We start from the raw sequence: 13,694 nt of genomic DNA on the forward strand, positions 1-13,694 counted from the left end.
TCTTACGTGAACCTATTATACGTCAAGGTGTCTCGTTAACCTGTACCCGGTGTTTCTTCGAATACAATTTTAACGATTTATTTCGGGACGTTTATTTTGCAATCGGTGTTCAAAATGAAACTCGCACACACCATGGATGTTTTATATATTTATGCAGATGTGATCATTCTCGATCAGAATGACGCATAAATTCGATGTTCATACGAAGAAAATATAACCATCGAAAAGTCGGTGCATAATTGAACGAATTTCCAGTTTCGTTCGTTTAAACGGACGATGAAACTGGACGGAATTAACTCGTTGATAAATTTTCTGGACCCCAGCTGGTTCGATCAAACTGATCGGTTCATTTCGTTATTGACATGCCTGTCACGGCCAGAATATTTAGAACTCTTTCGTGCCTGTCGCTTACAATTCCAAAAAACTAAGTGTGCACAAAAATGACTCGAAAAGTCCAGCTGTTCGAGTGAACAATTTTCGCGTAAATCAAATTTGTATCGGCGTATCGATCGATAAATCAATCGAAACGAGATTACGGAGCGTATTACGAAGGTAATCATCCACTTATCGGGAAATAATATTTCTTAATTTCGTTCGAATACGTTTGGAAGAAGGCGACCACACGAGTCCATCGCATACCGCAAAAGTTCAACGATCTGCACCGAACGAAGCGTCCGATTCCTCGAAATATCGCCACGCTTTTTAGCCAACCGCTCTCGTACTTATAAATTGCTGATTTACACGACCGCGATAACGCCATTACGGAATGGCCGTGCGCTGTGGGTTTCCTCGTCGCGGTTTTTTGCGATCCGGCTAAAGGCGTTTCACTTCGCGAAGCTCTCTTTTTGCCGCGACACAACGAGACTTTGTTTCTATTCGAATTGAAGTAACGGCTCAAGAGGGAACAACGCTAAAAAAGTTAATTACGCAGAGAATATGTTCTACCTTGTCTTTGGGTAATGACTCTTTAGGGTCCAAGAGAAACTTTACGATTTTTTATCGAATCGTAACAAAGGAGTGTTTTCTTGGGAGGCGAGCAATGCTTAAAACCAAGTCGATTAAATAGAAAATATTGATGTTCCTTCTCGAAATTTTCCGTAATTTCTCCATATCGAAAGGCAATCGTACGATTTTTGATCAGAGGGGTGTTTTCCTCGGAGGAAACGCCTTGGCTCGCGAGAACCGCTTGAAAATATTTTTAACGAACCACCAACAGGGATTATTTTCGGTCGCTGACACACTTTGCCTCCCTCGGGAAGGAGAAGAGGGCGAACAAATCGGATCGAGGGAGAAACAGAGACGGCGAACCCTCTCGCTTTTTCCCATTACCTTCTCTCGCCACGTTCCTCCCTGCCCCTTTATTCCCCGACTACAAGTTGGCCAAACAAACGCTCTCCGGCGATTGCGTCACCGCGTTAAGGAGTGCCTCCGGTTGTTTACAATTATTTTCGTCGTCGGTTTTCCACGAGCAGCCACGCCACGATCCGCCAAAGCGCCACGCTAAAGATAGACAACCGCCATTGATTCGTGACGAGCACGCTTGCGAAATACCCGCGGAATTTCTGCACGCTTCGAACTGCGCGCGGATCGCGCGCGCGAAAATACCTGCACGCTGCGAATAAATTACATATTCCACTGATTTCTCTCTGTGCGCCTGATCAAACGTGGCTGCTCACAAAATGCCTGTATGGTAGCGTAATGAGATACTAAAATACATTTCTATCGAAAAAATCAAGGAAGTTGACTGATATTTTATGAACTTTAAATACGAGGAATGATATAGACTGATAGTTTATGAACATGAAGTACAAGGAATGATGTAGACTGATATTTTGGGAGCATAAAATACAAGGAATGATATAGACTGATAGTTGATGAACATAAAGTACAAGGAATGATATTGACTGATAATTTATGAACTTAAAATACAAAGAATGATATAGACTGATAGTTGATGAACGTAAAGTACAAGGAATGATATTGACTGATATTTTATGAAGTTAAAATACAAGGAATGATATTGACTGATAGTTGATGAACATGAAGTACAAGGAATGATGTAGACTGATATTTTGGGAGCATAAAATACAAGGAATGATATAGACTGATAGTTTATGAACATAAAGTACAAAGAATGAAGCTGACTGATATTTCATGAACATAAAATACAAAGAATGATATAGACTGATAATTTATGAACATAAAGTACAAGGAATGATATTGACTGATAGTTAATGGACATAAAGTACAAGGAATGATATAGACTGATAGTTTATGAACATAAAATACAAGGAATGATATAGACTGATAGTTTATGAACATAAAGTACAAAGAATGAAGCTGACTGATATTTCATGAACATAAAATACAAAGAATGATATAGACTGATAATTTATGAACATAAAGTACAAGGAATGATATAGACTGATAGTTAATGAACATAAAGTGCAAGGAATGATATAGACTGATAGTTTATGAACACAAAAAATGATGAAAGATTCGATGTACGTGGAGGAGCGGAATCATCGTGGAATCACGGTGAGAACGTGTGGAGATGCGTCGCTTTTTACAACGATTTCGGGGGAGAATTCGTTGCCCCCGAAACGAGCAGACACGAGCACGAAACAAATCACGGTAGCACGGGGTGTTGCAACACCGGCGAGCAAAATAAAGAAAAATCAGAAAAGAGAACCTGGGGAAATTTCTGCCGCGACTGATTCCGTCCCGACGAAATTTCTTCTCTTTTTTTTGCCAGCGGACAATGAGCATCAAGAGAAAGGATTCCCTTCGAGACAAGGGAAAGGGGAAAGAGACGAAATGAAAGACGACGAAAATAAAAAGGAAAATAAAAGAGAACGGAAGAGTTTCGCGGACTTAACGGGAGTCGTACGATCCTATGGGATGCGACATCGAAAGGTTTCGTTCGAGTGAAATTAACCGTGATCAGCCTTCGTCTCGCAGTAATTAATCGGTCGTTTCGACAACTTTAATCGTCGAATGATCTCCATTTTAACCCCTTCGATACTCTACCTCTCTCTTCAACAAGGACAGACGTTCTTGTACGTAGAATTTCGGGGAGTTTTCATTCGAGATAATTTAGAAATTTGTCGAAGAGTATCGAACAGTTTCACCAAGTCTGAAAAGTGTGTATTTCATAGCGGAACCGATATCGATCGATACGCAACAATTAAAGCCTAAAGCAGCAGGTAAGAACGGTAAAACGCGAAAACCTCTTAGCGACGCTTAATTACCGGCTGGTGCACGTGAAAGAGGGTGGAAGAGCGACAGAAGGGGTTGAAAGAACAGACCGGAAGACGGGTATGAGAGAAAGGAAAGAGGCGCGGATCGTTGGGTGCTGGCCTCGAATTTGCATACAAACGAGTTTGGGATTTCATTCGGATCGCACGCGTGTATTTGCGCCACTATAAACATTTCATTGTGGCTCTCGATGGCCCCATGGGGAAGAACGGAATACTCTGTCGCCGTTTCCAAATGGAGAAGAGATTGTGCTCTGATTCGAATCGCGAAGACTTGTACCCTTCTGTCCACAATTTACTAATACGCAGAAATCATTTTCTTCATTCTTGAAATTGTCTATCGTTTTTTATAATTGAGTAGCTTATATCAATCACATTAATGAAATTTTTACGTAGTCATTTTAGTTGAACTTCAAGCTTGAAATTGTTTATCGTTTTTTATAATTGAGTAGCTTATATCAATCACATCGATGAAATTTTTACGTAGTCATTTTAGTTGAACTTCAAGTTTGAAATTGTCTATCGTTTTTTATAATCAAGCAGCTCATGTCTAAACTTTTGTGTCAGAAACGCAACAATGCGATAATTAAGTTACGAGCAAGTCCATGGTTCAAAATGGCGCACGAGTTTTCTAAGCGTATTCTTGGCTCGAACAGGAGAAAAATTGGATCGGGAAGTTAGTGAAGTTGAGCGTACAAGAATTATGTGATACTTCGATTCAAAACACGTTTCCCCGTTAGAGCGTAAAAAACTAGAACAAACATGTTTGTCACACACGTTACACCGTGGTTGCAAAACATTTCCAGCTGGCTTCAAAGGGACTCAAAATTATTTTGCCGGGGTAAAAAACAAACGGGAACGTCTCTGATCGTCTCTTTTACGTCTGCTGTACGTTTACGCGTCAAACCGGCACGTCGAATCTCTGTCTCATATTTTAGCCATCCTTTGACCGAACAGACGTTTCTATATTTCTCAAAAATATTTACTTTTCACGGTATTACATCATAGCGTGTCATAAATAGAATGTTAGACTTCCGATTTCTCGAGATCATTCTTTTTCATAAGAGTAGCTGTTCTAAAATGATACTGGATAAAATTTTTTAAAACTTTTCTTTCGAACTTCAGACTGAAATTCTTTTTAGAACATGTTTAGCGTCAGTCTTGTTAAACTTGAAGTTTAACAAAAATGACTACGTAAAAATTTCATCAATGTGATTGACATAAGCTACTTGCTTATAAAAAATGATAGACAATTTCAAACTTGAAGTTCAACTAAAATGACTACGTAAAAATTTCATCAATGTTATTGACATAAGCTACTCAATTATAAAAAACAATAAACAACTTCAAACTTGAAGTTCAACTAAAATGACTACGTAAATATTTCATCAATGTTATTGACATAAGCTACTCAATTATAAAAAACAATAAACAATTTCAAACTTGAAGTTCAACTAAAATGACTACGTAAAAATTTCATCAATGTTATTGACATAAGCTACTCAATTATAAAAAACAATAAACAACTTCAAACTTGAAGTTCAACTAAAATGACTACGTAAATATTTCATCAATGTTATTGACATAAGCTACTCAATTATAAAAAACAATAAACAACTTCAAATTTGAAGTTCAACTAAAATGACTACGTAAATATTTCATCAATGTTATTGACATAAGCTACTCAATTATAAAAAACAATAAACAACTTCAAACTTGAAGTTCAACTAAAATGACTACGTAAATATTTCATCAATGTTATTGACATAAGCTACTCAATTATAAAAAACGATAAACAATTTCAAACTTGAAGTTCAACTAAAATGACTACGTAAAAATTTCATCAATGTTATTGACATAAGCTGCCCAATTAAACAATTTCGAAAAGTAAAAAGTATAACAGTCTAGAAAGTATAACAGTCTAAAGAAAGTGTCTAAAAATATCCCCAGCGATATATTAATTTAGACCTCAAGATAAAAATGACTCTACAATACTCAATAAAAAAAAAATGTATATTAAATAATTCGAAACAGAAAATCGTAATTCGTTCGGTTTGTCGTAGCAGGAGAGTCGGCCATTTTGTGAAGGTAATTTAACACGTAAGCAGTTAATAAAGCATAAAAATACGAGCGATTAGACTGGAACAACGCGCACGTTGAAAGTTTCCAGCGGCAGTTGAATAAATTTTCGGAGTTCAATTTCGAAACGCTTCCGGTCGCTCGATTTTCCACTGTATACACGTTCTAAATCAAAGCAAACGATCGGAAAAAGCACCTTCCACGGTTTACAGGATAACGCAGAGACTTGGACCGAACACGTATTAACTTCTTCCCATTTTGACTAATTTATCGTTTGGGAGGCCGCCAAACATGGAAGGTGCGTTTACACGCGACATTTGTTCCCTTAAAGATAGGGAAGAAACAACGAACGAACGGAGAATAGATTTCAAAATAGGAATTTCAATAATGTGGCGCGAATATCCTCGTACTGCAAAAATGTGCACACTGCATTATCCGAGTAAAAAATTTCTTCTATAAAAGCAACCCTTTGAACAACGAATAATTTTTCTTGAATAAAAGAGACATTCTTTGGTTCTACCGTGTTCTATTTATTCTTCAAAGGGAATAAACCCTTTGTATCGCGGAAAATATACGGTGATAATAATTCTAATTAATATGTTAATTATTCAACGAGTGCTTCTACCGTGCGTTCGCGTCGTATTTTATTTTGCTCTACATTGTGAAAATACGGACTCGAGATTTAGAAGATATATCGATAGGAAAATCGATAACAATCATAGGTGATCGATAGGTCGAAAAAAATTGGGAGGAATATTTTGGGAAATTTTGCAAAGTGCAAGGGGTTCCGAAGAGTAGAAATCGAGCTGTCGTCTGCACCCCGAACGAAAAGACAGCAGGGGTGCTAGCGTGCGGCGAGCCTGATAAATATTAAAAATCGCGTGAATCTCTGGCACACGGCGCGATCGACTACCCCCTGCAGCGTTTTGCGAAATAACCGTGGCGACCGGCATAAATGTCGCCGTCTAAATCCGCTCGGTGCATTTCGCGTGACTAAAAGTTCAACGCAGAAACCGACGTTTCCCGGCAAGTTCACGATATAGCCTTGTCAGACGTCGATGCCAGGAAATTTGCCTATAAAATGCAGGTATATACGATGCAGGTCTAAATCACACGGTCTGCGATATCACGTGTGCCGCAATCGCGGTACACGCGTAAACGCTCGCGCACGGCTTCTATCGGCTCGTGGATGGTATCGGTGACGTTAAGTTATTCTGGAAATTGGCACCGCTCCAAACATCTTTTACCACCATTCTTCCTTCGACACACGTATACATATGTTCTCTTGTTTTCATCCTCTTTTTCCGCTTCTACCTTTCGTTTCGATATCCTTCTCGAGTACTACTTTTTCATGCGCAATCTTTGACAAAGATTTCTTATCGAGCTTACTTTGGCTTTTTCAGCTTCCGGTGGTCCACCGACATCCTTCCTGCGTAGACTCGCGTATTTTATAGCCACACTCGGGCCAACTGAAGTTGTTCCAATATTTTCCTAATTCGCAAGCCTTTCAATTTTTTTAGACGTCAAACGGAATTGCAAACATGTATAGGTTCCCATGATAACGGTAGTTCCGAAGGCCCGTGTCAGGAGGGTGGAAAAGAGAGATTCGGTCTTCCAACTTGGACATTCCCGGGTATTATCTATCTCGGAAGTTCGTCCCTCAGGCTGCGGCTGTGTTCCGTTCACGATGACGAAGACGACGAACAACGGGGGATGGTCACGCTAATCGCAGCCGCTTCGAGATTGGCTTTTAGCGCGGAGTTCGGCCAACTTGTATCGCCAGGAAATCGCCCTCGGTTCCCGCTCCTCTCGAATTTACGGGGTGACCTGTCTCTCTTCTACCTTATGCTCGGTATTCATGCGAACGCGCCTATGATGGAAAAGATTTCCATCTGACAATTATTGTCGGATGTTCTTTCGATTCATACAAAATTTAATGAACATCTACATAATTTTTAAGGATGAATTCTATTAACACTAGAACTACCAACCAGTCAAAATGACTGGTTTCAGACTTCTCATTTTATATTACAAAATTTTGTTGTCGTGATTGTATGTCTGTTATATTTTGTTGAGGTAAAAACTAGTTCTACATGTTACTTGATGTTCTAGTATTTATTTATTTCAGATTACTCATTTTATATTACAAAATTTTATTGTCGTGATTGTATGTCTGTTATATTTTACTGAGGTAAAAACTAGTTCTACATGTTACTTGATGTTCTAGTATTTATTTATTTTAGATCTCTCATTTTATATTACAAAATTTTATTGTCGTGATTGTATGTCTGTTATATTTTGTTGAGGTAAAAACTAGTTCTATATGTTGATGTTCTAGTATTTATTTCCCTTTTCATTTTATTTTTCATTCTTCGATAAACGAGCATATAATGTCGGTAGTTCTAGCGTTAAAATTCATGGGAGTTCAAATTGAAGTTATAAATTGTGCATAATAAATAAAATTTCTAAAGTAAAAATTAGGCGATTTAACCGAAAAATCGAAGAGCATCGATCGATCTCTCGCGGTGGCCGTACAAAACGGCTCACAGCCACCGCCGTAAGGATTAACAGAAATTTATGCAGCAACATCTGCCACCGTTGTCGCGGCGTTCTCCCGTTGCTGATTCAATCGCTGCAAGCAGCTGGGCCAGTAACACGCGGAGCGTTAACATCCTCGAACTTGCCAGACGACTTAACATTTATCACGCGAGATTAATTAATGACACCGAGACGAGCGTAAGTGTACCTGACGAGAAGCGTTGCACAGGTTCCTCCTCCTTTTCCGTTTCCGTTTCACTTTTACCCGGCTGTCTCTTTCTATACCGAGCAACACGACACATTTGTCGTCTCTTGAACATCTGGCAAACTCGATTTACTCTCGAGAACACGCGCACACATGTACGTTCAACTACCATCCTTCCTGTTTAACGTTTCGCGAGAATTGAGCGGAAGGATGCACAGGTGCGGAGGCATTTCTACCTGCTTTTTTGCAAATCTCTGAATTTTTTTCGAATACGGAATTTTCTAAATTTTGATAATGGTAAATCGGAGTGCGAGGGTTACGCATGCGCAGATGCGAGAGCGCAGCTTCGAGTATAGAGGCGGAGCGCGTTATATTCTCTACTCTTGTTATTTCCACGCGTTGTAATTTCACGCTTTGTATTTCCACGCGTCATATCTCCTACGCCCTGTATTGCCACGCGTTGAATCTCCACGCGGCGTAATTCCACGCGTTATATTCCCTACGCCCCCTATTTCCACGCGTCGTAATTCCACGCGTTATATTCCCTACGCCCCCTATTTCCACGCGTCGTAATTCCACGCGTTATATTCTTTACTCCCCCATTTCCACGCGTTGTAATTTCACGCTTTGTATTCTCCACGCTCCGTAACTGTTTCCACGCGTTATATTCCCTACGTCCCGTATTTCCACGCGTTGAATCTCCACGCGGTGTAATTCCACGCGTTATATTCCCTACGCCTCCTATTTCCACGCGCCGTAATTCCACGCGTTATATTCTCTACGCCTCCTATTTCCACGCGCCGTAATTCCACGCGTTATATTCTCTACGCCTCCTATTTCCACGCGTCATATTCCCTACGCCCCGTATTTCTACGCATTGAATCTCCACGCGGCGTAATTCCACGCGTTATATTCCCTACGCCCCCTATTTCCACGCGCCGTAATTCCACGCGTTATATTCTCTACGCGTCGTATTTCCACGCGTCATATCCCCTACGCCCCGTATTACCACGCGTTGAATCTCCACGCGGCGTAATTCCACGCGTTATATTCTCTACCCCTCCTATTTCCACGCGTCATATCCCCTACTCCCCGTATTACCACGCGTTGAATCTCCACGCGGCGTAATTCCACGCGTTATATTCTCTACGCCTCCTATTTCCACGCGTCGTAATTCCCCGCGTTATATTCTCTACTCCCCCATTCCTACGCATTGCAATTTCACGCTTTGTATTCTCTACGCTCTGCATTTCCACGCGTCATATCTCCTACGCTCCGTATTTCCACGCGTTGAATCTCCACGCGACGTAATTCCACGCGTTATATTCCCTACGCCCTCTATTTCCACTCGTCGTAATTCCCCGCGTTATATTCTCCACTCCCCCATTTCTACATGTCCGTGGTTTTCCTTAACCCCTTAACGCAGTTTTTTTAAAAAAATCGGACAGAAAAGTCAATTTTTACATACTGCGCTTTTGTTCCATGGAAAAAGGCTATATTTTATCGTTGAATAAATAAGTGTTATAGCTTACAATCCCATGTAAATGATAAATATCAATAAAACGATTTTTTTTCTTTGCTTTCACATTGTTATTTTCAGTTTAGCCTGTTTAGCGCGCTCGAATTAACTCGAGCGTACAAGTTAAGGGGTTAATAATTCAAAAACGAAGCTTCGGAGCCAATTTTTGCAAAGGGAAATCATGTTTAGAATTACGTTCTCTAGCACCCCTTTCCAAGAGTTACACGAGTCGTGTGTATATTTGTAAACGCGTTTCGAAGGATCGTGGTGGCAACAAATGGTAGTACGGTCCTAAAGAATCATTAGGAACGGCATTAATACATACGCGTAAGTACATAGCTAAGGGGTAGAGAAGACGTCCTCGTTAACTGTCGTGCACCGGATAAAAGAACGTCCCCGTCGCATTGGCGGATGGATCGTTACGTCGCCGGGGAAAAAGCGATCTAATGGACGGAGCGGTTCCGATAATACGGTCGACGAATTAATTCGCCGTCGTCCTTCCCTTCCTGTCGGTTCGCCCCGCAGTTTTATGGCGACGCTCGTTGCTGTCGTCGTCTGCCATTACTTCTGTTCATCCTGACGACACGATGGAAATGAACCGACTGACTTTACGCCGAATCACCCCGACAGACCAGCCATCCCTTAGGGTTCGTTTTCGCGTCACGCTGAATCGCTGACGTTTAATGCTACGACTTTTCTTGTCTCAGACGTTCTCGTCTTAATTGTTATTTGTACAGATATATCCGAGTCTCTCGGTTCTAATAAAATGCGCAAAGTGCTGATAGTAAAGATGCACCACCGATAATAAAGATGCACCGCTGATAATAAAGATGCACCGCCGATAATAAAGATGTGCATTATAGTAGTTTAAAATTGTAATTGTATAAAGTTATAGTGGAAATAACGTGGTTCGATCAGTTTTGTTGGGAACATAAACGTGGACGTAAGAATAGCTACGATCCTGAGAAGAATTTACCCGAAGGGACAGGCCAGCGGATAAAACGGACGACATGCTCGATCAATAAAGTTTATTGTTTTCGCGTGTTTACGATTTCGGTGGCAACGTTGGTCGTGTTTGTCCGGGAACTACACTACGGTAATTTCCGGTTGCTGTAAAACATCCATTTCTATCGAACTTACTTTAACATATTTATTCCCAGATTTCGTTCGGATTCATTCTCTCCGTGGACGAATTTCATTTTCTCGTGATTTCTACGCAAATTCCCGATGTTAAAAAAGTTACGGTCATTCCTTCTCTTCTAACGATGCATCGTGTTATTCAATATCGGTATAACAAAAGTTGCGGCAAATTGGGACGGGGTGTCGAATTTCGTTCGTAATAGCTTTCGGGGGTTTAAATATCTCGACCCAAATTCCTAGCCAATGACTCGGTTAATATGCGACCAATGAGAAATAACTAGTGCGATTTATCTCGTTCGCGAAACAACGGATCCAATCATTAAAAAAAAATGGGAAAATGCAGGAGGCACGAAATGAATTTTTTCCCATGCAGATTGCATCGAAACTCATGGGGTGCGGGCATCGTAATTGCGTCTGCCATGTCTGGAATCGCGTAAACGCGGTTACCAGTTCGCGCGGAATTCGTCGGTATATTAAACGACGATACCCCGACATTTTTCAGCCACAATGATCTCGTCGACGATAACTTCTGCAATCAAAATCACGATTTTAGCACCGGTATTTTCCCACTTTTTCTATCAGCGCCCTTTATAAAACGACTATTACCGTCCAACGAAATGAAAACGACGCTTAATATTTCTTTCGTGGACGCGGAAATCTGTTAATCGATTGTTCGGGAGCGGAATCGATTAAGCGTTGCTCGGTAGATTTAATAGGGTAATATCGGTATGTCAATTGGGGGCTCAACGTGACAAGATACGGAAGTACAAAGTACTTAATGGTATATTAAGAAGGGTTAGAAGCGGGTAATAAATATTAGCTTTAAACCCGACAGTAAGAAAGAAGGTTTCGATCATTCCGTGTCTCCGACAACAACGTCTGTTAACCCCCGACAGACGAAGGCGGTATTCGAGGGTTGCAGGTGACACGAAACGAGAGGCGTTCGATGGTAAGAAACCTCCCGTAAGAAGGAATTCCCGGAGAAGACTCGGAAGGAACGTTTACCAACATCTCGAAGGCCAAAGGAGAAGTCTTTTCACCCTTCGTTCCAACCCCTATCAGCTGGCTTCCCAGTTTCTCTCGGCGAGCAACAATGGCGAAATGGAAGGTTGCAGAATACAGCAGCGGGGGTCTGTGAGTGCTCGTGTAGCTGGAAGACACTTTCGATGGAGTGATACTGCGAGAGAAACGTGTGCTTTTCTGGGCTGGAGGGGCGAGAGGGTAAGAAGAGATGCACGTTTCGTCGAACAATGTGCTTTTCGCGGCTGCAAAAAAACGAGAGAGGGAGGACCGATAGAGAAGAGGGCCCGGAAAAGGGGATGAGAGAGATGGAAAGGAACGCAACGAGAAAAATGGGGGCAACGACGAGAGTTCGAGGATGAGAGGAGGAGGGAAAACAAGCGTGGAAAGAAGAAAAGGCGACGAGAGTCACCGAAAAGGAAGCACCGAGACGCCGGGCGTCGCGACGCCAGTTTCCACCGCCGTGGAAAAAACCGAACCAACCCCTTTCCTTTCGACTTCCCTTCGGCCCTCTTACGCTCTCCCTTTTCCCTACGCATTTGCCTATTTGTCTACCCGAGACTTTCCCCTTCTTCCATTTATACTCCTTCTCTGTTTGCCAGCCGGGAAAATATCATATTTTCAACCCTTCGTTGCAAATATGCCATATAAAATACTACCAGCAACAAGTACCGTGTTTATTCTTCTTTCTTATCTTCTTTCAACTTCTTTCTTATCTTCGAAATTTCGACGATCACTTTCTCCCGAATCGCAAAGGCCCATTTAATTCGTCGATATCGACCGAGCATCGCAGAGTATCGTCCGCTTACCGCGAGAACACGGTATCCAGGGGTGAAACGATTTTCGTGTTCCAGGAGTTTGCTTTTAAAAGGACGACCAGGCCAAGGCTGGCTCGGCCGGCATGAATCTCTATTCGCGTCGAGAAGGAAGCGTAATTTGTAAAGGGAGAATCCAATCTGGGAAGAGAACCGCGACAAATAGCGAGCGGAGTCGCGACGCGGAGATCGAACGGCCGCTATTTTCAGAGACGGTGTCGCGAAATGGAAAAGCAATATCCTTCTTCGTTTAGCGAATGGAACGAGGAAGCTGTCTGCTTTTTGTTGTCGCCGTGATTTTTCACAAGACACGCTACGTGTTCGGATAATGGCGGTAAACGTTATGATAAGCGGCGGAGGAAACGCGGATTCTTCGCGAGTTCCTCCTATTTCGCGACTATTTGCTCCTCGCTTGAATTATTTCCACTGGATATCGCGTGTTGCTCTGGCAAATCGTCTTCGGATCTTTTCTTACGGGTTCATTTAATGGAGCGTGTATTTTGCAAATTTATACACGCGTATTACAATTTGACTGGTTTTAGACCCTACGTGTTCTCTTATTAAAACGAAAGAAATAAATTAGAGAGAGTTTAATATTCGGACACTATAAGATTTTCAATTTATTACAGAATAAATTTGTTGTTAACAAAACAGACAAAAAGTGTAATCAAGTATTATATTAACCCTTTGCACTCGAGAGGTGACTCACAGTTACCATTTAATACAATAATTTTAAATAAGCATTGATTCTATAACATGACACGTGTGACGTATAAACACGGTGAAACAAACAATAGTTGAAATTATTAGTAAAGAAATAATAACCTCAAGAAAATTTAACTTTTTAACGCTGTTGTAAACAGTCAAATTACCTTCGAGTGCAAAGGATTAAGGTTCAATGTTTGTAACTAAAAAATAAATAACGCAGAGAAAAATGTCGATAACTGTAAATTTAAATAAGGAAGAGAATAATAATGTAGGGTGAGTTGCGGCGGTATTAATATATTGTAATGTTGGTCGTTCGATAAATCTGGCAAGAACCCCGGAGCAACCCCTGTCTCGGCCGCAACATCGCCACGACGCTTCCTTAAACGGAACAACCCCGTGGTGATTGTCCTTCA

General features: G+C 41.2%; 1 protein-coding gene across 6 annotated transcripts in view; it reads right to left on the reverse strand.

Moving 5' to 3' along the window:
* Mxd (MAX dimerization protein) overlaps positions 1-13,694 on the reverse strand; it is a 143,848-nt gene that overhangs the window by 12,672 nt on the left and 117,482 nt on the right. The gene's annotated exons all lie outside the window — the stretch shown is intronic.

The sequence above is a fragment of the Megachile rotundata genome, chromosome 13, assembly GCF_050947335.1.
Source record: "Megachile rotundata isolate GNS110a chromosome 13, iyMegRotu1, whole genome shotgun sequence".
Taxonomy (NCBI): Eukaryota; Metazoa; Arthropoda; class Insecta; order Hymenoptera; family Megachilidae; genus Megachile; species Megachile rotundata.